Source organism: Haemaphysalis longicornis, unplaced genomic scaffold (assembly GCF_048455015.1).
Source record: "Haemaphysalis longicornis isolate Haplotype H1 unplaced genomic scaffold, Haemaphysalis longicornis Haplotype H1 scaffold_11, whole genome shotgun sequence".
NCBI lineage: Eukaryota > Metazoa > Arthropoda > Arachnida > Ixodida > Ixodidae > Haemaphysalis > Haemaphysalis longicornis.
The window spans coordinates 92,744,227-92,753,160 of NW_027526214.1; the positions used below are offsets into that span (position 1 = coordinate 92,744,227).

Here is an 8,934-nt window from a genome sequence, read left to right on the forward strand (position 1 = left end):
GGGGGTGAGAAGGGGGCATCAGTAGTTGCTCAGTAAAGCCACCAGCGGTTGTCTTACAACTAAAGGTAGAAAAACTAATTTCTTCAAAAAAAAATGTGTGAATGCATTTGACTACTCACTGTTTAGCCGTACAGAACTTTCCAAGCTCACTGACGACTTATTTATAAGAGGTTTACAGCACTGTAGAAAGCCATGGCTTCTTTCTTAATAACTACGACTGCTCTAAAATTACAGCCAGGCTGCATTCTGAACTTTTCTACCAGAAATACTGTTTTGCAAAGAACAAACTATTTGCCGCAGTGTTTCACTCGGCATCATCTTTACTGCTTTCAAAACAGCGGTTTATTTGTACTGCAGAAACGGCTTCCTCGAATGTTTCTTTTTTTGTATTAGCTTTCTAAGGAAGGTTTGCAACCTCCATTTAAAGGTTAGCAGTGTACTGTGTTCACAATGGGAAAAAAAAAACAGTCGACAATATTCACGTCTTTGCTGCGGTTCTTGCAGGATATCGGCGGCCCATGCACTAGCCCAAAGCTGGGAAGCATGCACGCACAACCGTGTGCAAGCAAAATGCCTACAAGCTCCTAGAGCAAAATCTTCTGAGAAATGTCGTCACATCTAAAAATACTTTTTTCCTTTCGTGCAAGAAAATGCACTACAATTTCCTACTATCTTAACTGGACATTTACAAACCGATACCTACCTCGACATCTTAGAAGCCCTTGATTGAGGTCTGTGTTGTGATAATTGCTTAACGTTATCTACCTCAGCACTCATTCATTACTTCAGACACCCCTGTCTCCAGGGACCCGCCAGGAGAAATGCACACATGCCTTTTTCCACATCGGCATAGTGAATGGCAAAAAAGCAGCTGCCTCTTGAGCTAGTGCCGCAGCACTGACAGGAACATTGTCAGCTTGTTCTATTCCACGGTTATTAACACAGTAAGCTTCTAGCCAACAACAGAGGTTAGAAACTTGCACAGGATACTAAAAAAACTGAGCAAGCCTTGTCTATACAGTACAAGAACTTCTGAACTTGTGCTTGGTTGCTGCAGTGAAGTTTCTGAGGAAGCATAAATAAGTGCTGCTTAAAAGACAATAAAGACGAATTTATGTTGAATTTACATTGGGAATATTTAGTTCTTTGTATGATTATAATTTATGTTTCATCCAGCTGCCCCCAAGTAAGGAAGTTTTTAAGCGCCGACTCGATTTCAGAGCACACATCGTGAACTTGTGCGAGAAGCTGCATCTTTCATGGTTTTCGATAATGCTATGAACTTTCTAAAAATAAAGCACCGATGAGGTTAGATAGTGCCATTACCATCAAACAGTGCTTACTCAATTGCATTCCAGACGATTTGTCTCAGCACTAAGGTTTTGGCAAGTACAATTTTATTCAATGAGTCAGCACCCTACAGCTTAACAGTGCACTAGAGAGCGCACTCATGGTGAGCGAGAACTAACTGCACGGCGGGTTTGCCCATGCTGTGCACTGGCTGCAAATGCACCGTGTCGCATTGTCTTATCAGATTCATGGCCTCTGAGTGGTATATTTTGTCATGGCAGTCCTCTTGAATATAACAGCTGTACCCACATTTTTCACTTTTTTTTTTCCTCCAGCATGCAGGTCGGCATGCCTTGAGTGAAAATGTGCAAAGGCTGCTTGTTCGAGCGTCACTGCACAGTTGTTGAGTACATAAAAAAAACACAAACACAAAATCGTTTTGCATTAAAAACCATAACTAAGATTTTGGGGGTCCCTGAGTGCTTCCGCCAATAGATTATCACACCCAACTGAACATATTTGAATGTAGTACCTTTGCAACAATACGCGCTGTCGTACGCTGTTTTTAGAGCCCAGTTATTGATTTCAATCCCATTATCTATCGCTAATTTTTGTTCCCTACAGGTTAGCAGTGTTCATTTTATAGACGAGAAACAAACAAAATTCAACCCTTTTCTAGTGCTACAGCGCAGCTATGCGGGGACGGTGAGACACACAGCTAATTCGTAGGGTATAGGAGTCGGGTGCAGCAATTGACTGGAAAAAGTGTGGCACAGAGAAATATAGCTCCACAAACCGCGATTTCGGTGAATCTCATGCACAGCATGGTCCACTTTGCAGCCTGTGTACAGCATACGCAATCCTCGCATGCAACTAGCTTTCACTCGCCTTTAACCCACTTTCTACTACACTGTTATACTGTGGGTTGCAAACTGTTGAATATGAACTTACCAATTTTCAAATCAGATTAGGTGTCCGAATCAGCCATAAGATACGCAGTCCAATGCGGCTGGTGGCATGTAGCTGGGGCCGTGGCTGCTCCCGCTGTCCCCCGGGAAATGCCTGCACAGCTCCACAGCAATTCCGGGCAAATGGCGCCAGCCTGAGAAGGTTGGAAAATTGGGGTCTATAGTCAGGGCGCCTACCAAACTGATGCGTCAAAATTTCCCTAGTTTTTCAAAATTTCAATCAGTGCTTCAGCAAATTGCCATGAGCAACATGAGTTCATCCATCTCTAGGCAGTCTGAAAACGTCACATGATGCTGTCATGATCAAGTATGCTGATCAAAACAATAGAGGAGGTGAACAAATATCATACATTTCTTAAATTGAATTTAAATAGTTAAATACAAATACGAATGTTACTGTATTTAGTCGATTATAACACGTTTTCTTTTTGCAACCGGAAGTCAACCCGCGCGTTACAATCTAACACCGCAACTGAAGTTGCCTAAAATTGCAATGATGCACCCAATTGTCATTAATGGCTACAGTTTTGACCATTTCGCAATCTATGTCAGCAAGATGTGTCAGAGTTGTTCGGGTCCACTACAAGCTAAGACCGACTTTTTCCGTTTCCTTGCTTTTTTTCTGTGGTGGTTGACAGCGTGCGCAACGTTTTTCCTTTGTTTTTGCGCCGTACTTTTGTATTGAGGCATAGGTAACTTTCATTGCCCTCAAGTGTTTCATCAACACCTCTTCAGCTCCCCTTGTTACGGCAACGTGTTGCATTCAGTATGACCCATGCTAGTTTAATGGCTCAAGAAATCGGGAATTCGGCAGCTCCCCGAAGAGTCAACATCAACCGTCTGTGGATGGCAGCTGCTGCGGGAGCGCCTTTTTACATGAGACCCCTGCCCAAAAAGTGTCCGAGGGCCTTGCTACAGCTGCCACGTCGAATTACCAAAGGGTGTTGCTGATTTTGTCACCAAACAGTGTAACCGCCTTTTGGCGGTCAGTGTTGAGCTGATACAGCTCAAAACAAGTGATATCGCTCAAGAGGACTGTGATTTGGGCGAGTTGGTGAAAGTTCATAATTGACAATCCAGCGCGCGGAAACACGGCACAAAAAAGAACGAACGAAAAAGAACGAGAGTTAGACAGGACAGCGCTGCTCGTCAGATCGCTCGACAGATGGGCTTCCTGCGAAGTTATAAGTGTCAAGGTGGGCACCTAGCCCAAGTGTATGAAAAATAAATGTGCTTTTCCATAATTCCACTGGCCTCACGTGAGTACTTTGGCGGCTTTTTTTTTGGCACGACAGAAAGTTACCCCTTGAGTTACTTTAGTGGTTTTATTTTTCTTTCTGGATGCGATGAAGTCACCCCTCACACTACAATCGTGGTCACATTACAATTCAGTAAACACGGTACGTGGTTGTCTTTGGCATTATTATTGGAAGGGCAAAATTCAAAATTAGCATACACTATGTTCTCTGCGCTTTTTTTAAACCGATCTTGATCAGAAGAGCAAGACTATAACCAACAACAAAATGAAATCTTATTTGTGCCCGATCATCAATGAGAGAAGCTTTTGAGGTATTCAAAAATGATGGACTGTTTCAGGTACCCCTGCTTGGTACACAGGGGGGTTGCGGCCAAATCATTAGGGAGCACTGCCTTGCTGCCCGAATATCTACCTATAGTAGACCATGCAGGAGCACAAGCCAGCATGGGCTACTTTAGGTAAACCTACCATTCCGTACCTGCCGCAGTGGCTAAGGCATTGCGCTGCTGAGCACGAGGTTGCGGGTTCGATTCCCGGCTGCTGCGGCCGCTTTTCTGATGGAGGCGAAAAGCAAAAACGCGCACGTGTACGAGATTTCGGCGCACGTTAAAGAACCTCAGGTGGCCAAAATTAATCCGGAGCCCTTCACTACGGCGCGCCTAATCGCCGGCGTTGCGTCAACGCGTTAAACCCCACAATCAATCAATCATCATCATCATCATCTACCCATCCGTACCATTGATGCATTTTATATGCCAGGGCTATCAACATTTGCCCCCTCATCCCACCAAAAGGCTCTGATAAAAATCACGTGATTACGTTACGCCGTCGGATTGACTGATCGCAGGGTTTAACACGCTCAAGCTGCACATGGGCTATGAGGCGTGCAGTAGTGGAGGGCTCAAGATTAATTTTGAGCACCTGGGAAACTTTAACTTATGCTGAATCTCGAGACAAGGGTGTTTTCGCTTTTCGCCTCCATCAGAAAAGCCGCCACCGCGGCCAAGATCAAACCTGCATATATGGGCTCAGCACCACACCTTAGCCACTGAGCCTAGCTGTGGATGCATTATGCTGTCAGTGTCTCAAACTTGCGAATACAGTAAATGCTGCTTAGGTACTAACATTACCCTATAGTGCAAAGAACCAAACTTTTGGCTGCACCTAATTTACATTGTTTTGGTACAATTTGTTTTTTTTTCACATCCTTCGCACACTATCTAGCCAAATATATGTTCAATATGATGACCAGGCGGTTGATGCCTCGCCAGAATTACCACCCCATCAACCTGTGCGGTCACTTTACTGGCCCGAAAGAATCTAAATCGTCAATTCTTATGATTTGAGAAAGCGAACTCATGATATTGAGTAGCATGTGGCTATGCCTCATTTAAAAACAGAACCCAGCATGTAAACTTTTGTCTGCACACATTTAGAGGCACTAAAGCCATTTTATATAGATGAAAAAAAAGTTTTAATTAATGAGCAAGAATAAACAAAATATGGCAAAGAAAGCACAACGGTTTGTTTCGCTTCGACAAAAATCTATTTGGTTGAAATGATTGATTGACTGTAGGGTTTAACGCGCCCACGCAACGCAGGCGATGAGGCGCGCCGTAGTGGAGGGCTCTGGATTAATTTCGACCACCTGAGGATCTTTAACGTGCGCTGAAATTTCATACACAAGGGCATTTTTGCTTTTCGCCTCCACCAGAAAAGCGGCCGCCGCAGCCGGGAATTGAACCCGCGACCTTGTGCTCTGCAGCGCAACGCCTTGCCACTGAGCCACCGCGGCAGGTTATTTGGTTGAAATGAATTTGAACTCACACAACAACTGAGCCTGTGCGCATAATGTAAGCACTGTGCTCACAGCATTTTGAGCAGTCACATTATGCAGTCTACATAAAGAAATGAAGCATAAAGATGCCTCACTCCAGGTGCCACCAACAGTGCAGCTCAGTAGCATAGACATGATCTTATTTCAGAGAAAAGGGTGGGTGAGCTTGAATGCAAAAAAAGCGAAAGAAATTCATTCGACAGATCAACTTACAACTCAAGTTCACAAATAACGTCGGGACCTTGCACGCACACCCACCATAATTTCCCCAGTTTTTTTTTGTTTTGCTTAACCCGTCGCAAAACAGCGGGCTGATTAACTGACCACTGACAAGGAAGCCATGTAAATTCAGTGCATAGATAGCGCCAAAAAATGTCTGGAGTCTGTATTCACAGAAAAGAAGAGTGCGTTCCTGTATCTCCAAGAGATTCAGCTTGACTAGCTCACATTCACTGGAAGCATGCAGGCTATGCTGCCAGAAGTGTCTGCTGAGAGCACCATCACTCCACTGGCGCGGCATCCAACATCGAATGCATAGTGCTCAGTGACACGGTAATACAGAAGGGTCCATAGGTATAGAGGGGATATTGTGGCCGATATGCATGCATATATGATATGCTGCTGTCAGTTACCGCTGGTGCAGCTACACAGACCCGAGTTTGGCCCCAGCTCCAGCATTCCAATTACTTCTTGCGGCACTGGGACTGCACCTGCAAGACCTTGTGCTTACTCACATTACAAGCATTATGACTTAACAGCTGCCCAGCCTCAAGCAGATGTTGAAGGACTCTTCACCCAGAAAACCTGGTTTGCACAGGCACTACATCGTGTGCAAAAGAAATATAAAACAGGAATTCACTTTCTGCTTGTATAAAAAGCTACATTCAACATAATTCAAATGTCCTAAACATGCAGAGCACCCTACCGCTGAAAGGGCTACCTACTACTATTATTCCTGTGGTAATACAAGAATAAACAACTCCCACAAGTTAGCTGGCCATAATTCCTGCTGTAAAGGCCCCACATCACTCAAACGCGTACTTCTAGGTCCAGTTTCTATTTCTGGGTTCCTATATCGGTCACATAAATGCAGTACGTACCTGCTATTGCTTTTCATCTTGCCAGACAGCCCCCGTCCTGAAGCTCCAGCCACTTTTAAATGAAAAGGTTGCAAAGAAAAGTTACATAAGCACAAACGTCGTTACCTGCCAAAGTTAAAAGCTCACAGTACACTACACATTCCGAGAAGTACTCAATCACTCAAAACTCACTCAATGATTGTTTTATTATCAAGACAGTTATGTCAAAAGACCTAACCACAGAATTGATGAAAGGTGCTTAAAACCAATGCTATGTAAGCGTAAATAGCGTTTACAGCAATGTGAAATATACTCCGCCTAGGTGCTCCTGAACTACAAACTGTTTGAAGAAAACAAATAGTTTTCAAACAAAGAGAACGCGAAAAAGGGTCAGGAAAGGTTTTCAGCCAGTAACAAGACAATAAAGAAATATCAAAACTTTCATTGCCAAGTCAAGCTTTTCAAACTATTTCCGGTTTTCATTTTTCTCAAGGGAAGTTTCACGTCCGATAAGTTAAGCAGTCGCACATGATATTTTGCTTTGTTCAAAGTGGCACAGCTATCGAAATAAAACATAAGCGCGGTGAAACCGCACGGCCGCATATAGAAATAGACCTTATGCGATAAAAACCGCATACGAAACAAAACACATCGATTCCTCACGATGTTATCAAGAGCACCGGCAATTATTTGAAGCTTCCTAAGGCCCTCCGCTGCGCCCACCACCTGTCCGTCAGCAACGCTAGACATATCGAGCAGCACCAGCAAATTGCATTTAGCTTGCACGAACCACAGCGTGAGACTGACGCGGAAACGAGAAATCAAGCCGATAACACGTTTCTGGCACCGAACCTTACTCACGCTAGAAAAGGTCCAGCAAAAAAGAACTTACCGAACTTCTTTGTCCGGGCACAGGAAAACGCCGCCGTTCTTCGATCGTTTGCCGCTGTATTTCAGCTTATCCTTAACCTCACGTGTTTCCAACGTGGCAAGCAGGCTTTATCCACAAAGGGCGAACACAATTTACGACGGTATACCGCACAAAAAACATGAATAACAACACGGACAATGCGCAACCACGGTCGACCTCGCCGCCAGCACTCCATGGAAAAATTACATCGGGAACGACCGCAGCGCCGAAACGGACAAATACATGAGCAGAGTTACGACTATATATTTTAATTCAAAGTGATCATACAACATTCCCAAATTTTTCAATCTTCAAAGAAATATTTATTGAAAATTGTCATTGCTTTCAGTGCTCACAAGTATTCCCGTGTAAATAGAATCCTGATCGGAAGCGACTGCAGCGCCGACACAAGAGCAGAGTTCACTCTGTGTATTTTCATGCAAAGTGATCACACAACATTGCAAAATTTGTCAATCTTTAAGGAATCATTCATTCAAAATTATTATTGCTTTTTGTGTTCACAAGTATTTCAGTTTTAATAGGCTCCTGATTGCAACTTTCTCGATCGCTGCCTTCTTGCTCCCGGTCTTTTCCGATTGGCTGCCAGTTTTGGCCAGAAGATCTAAGCCAATCAGGCTGTACTTTTGGCGCTTGGCAGCGCCCTGAAAAAACCTCGAACGGGGATGATGATGGCGAGTAAAAGTCTTTGAATCGGGGTGGCGGCATGTTCCATTTCACCTGCCGCTATCTCTGGCTCTGATTCCCTGCGCCGTATGCGGTCTCGTGGACTTGTCTCGGTCATAACCAGACAAAGGAAAATTCACGTGTGCCTTACAATGCTTTTCAGCTCGGACAAAATTTGGCGTTCGGCCTGCTTCAGCGCAGGCTTGCACGGGAGTCCTGAATCATTCGGCTCGCGCGCTTGCAGACCGTGATGTTGCATCAATCATTTGAAGGTGTGATCTGAGACTTCAGGGTGCGTAATCATTACCGAGGGAAATCTTTGTCGCAGGTGTCTCTCGCCTTACGCTTTTTCAACCACTTGGTTGGTAAATCTATAACTTCTCGTAAAAGGTACAGCGTTTATGTGAGTCTTTACTGTACTCGCACAGGACTATTCACTGGCATTTCTTTTTTTGTCGGGTGTTTTCTTCGTAACTTCTGCGAGGAAAACTGGGAGGGAAGAATACCTTTATGATACGGAGAAGTCAGCCTGGAAACAAGATGGCTTGATGAATGAAAATGACGACAAGGAATGCATACGCCAGCACAAAAAAAAGCACATACACTATCAGTACTCTAGAAACGCAAATCTGAAAGACGCACAAACGCGCACACAGTGCAAACGTTCACAGAATTTCCTCAAAGCGCGGTCACGGAGAAAGGCAAGGCCTTCGCAGCCCTTGTCGCAGATGCAGTCGTATGCTGTGAGCCCATGCTAACGCTGAGTTTCAGCACACAGGGCAGGTTCAATGTCCTAACGAACACTACAAGAGCGACAGAGAGGTGATACTCGTCTCGTCCTATGCACGCAGGTAGTCGTTGGCGAAAGCGATGTTGAGGCTTCCTCACGTTTCCGTAGGTCATGCTGA

The 8,934-nt window shown here is 44.5% G+C and overlaps 1 long non-coding RNA gene across 1 annotated transcript; it reads right to left on the reverse strand.

Annotated features, from left to right (window-relative positions):
* Nucleotides 1–5,907: 5,907 nt before the first annotated feature.
* On the reverse strand, nt 5,908–7,487 carry LOC144160874 (uncharacterized). Its single transcript, XR_013320417.1, has 3 exons — nt 7,325–7,487; nt 6,454–6,505; nt 5,908–6,063 (listed from the first exon to the last, which is right to left on the reverse strand). It is a non-coding gene; the product is annotated as an uncharacterized LOC144160874 (long non-coding RNA).
* Nucleotides 7,488–8,934: the final 1,447 nt, after the last annotated feature.